Genomic DNA, 567 nt, shown 5'->3' on the forward strand with positions numbered 1-567 from the left:
TGTACACCTTCGAACAAAAGCCTGCGAGTTGAAGCTTCGAAAAACACTTTATTGCTTGTTGGTTTAAGTGGCTATTGAGTCACGGTTCGAGAGCATTTTTTCTTTCTTTTTCTGTGTATGTTTTTTCAGTGGTATATGAGGGAGAGTATGAGTTGATTTTGTTCATATAATCACTCCTTGTGTGGGGTTATATTTACGGTAAAGTTGTTTGTTTGTTCCATGTTGTGAAATAACACACGTTTTCATCTTTTCTGTTCCTCTTTGCACCAGTTCTTCGCCTTCTTCCGTGATTTATTCCCCCATCCTTTTTTTTTTCTTTTTAACGTCCACTCACCCACGTGGCTAATTATTCATAATTCATCTAATACATTTTGTAAACTTGAACCTCAGGCGCTGTCTCCCTTCTCATGCACGCCTCCTCTCATGCAGTCAGAAGCTAAAATCCATGCAGTTTACGGGTCGGGGGTCACTACGCCTACTGTGCCCCCCCCCCCCTCAACGTATGATTAATCCTTCTCTCTTCCCGTTTTCCCTTTTATTCATTTTCCTTTTTATCCTCTTCCGATG

The sequence above is a fragment of the Penaeus monodon genome, chromosome 31 (assembly GCF_015228065.2).
Source record: "Penaeus monodon isolate SGIC_2016 chromosome 31, NSTDA_Pmon_1, whole genome shotgun sequence".
In the NCBI taxonomy this organism is placed as follows: domain Eukaryota; kingdom Metazoa; phylum Arthropoda; class Malacostraca; order Decapoda; family Penaeidae; genus Penaeus; species Penaeus monodon.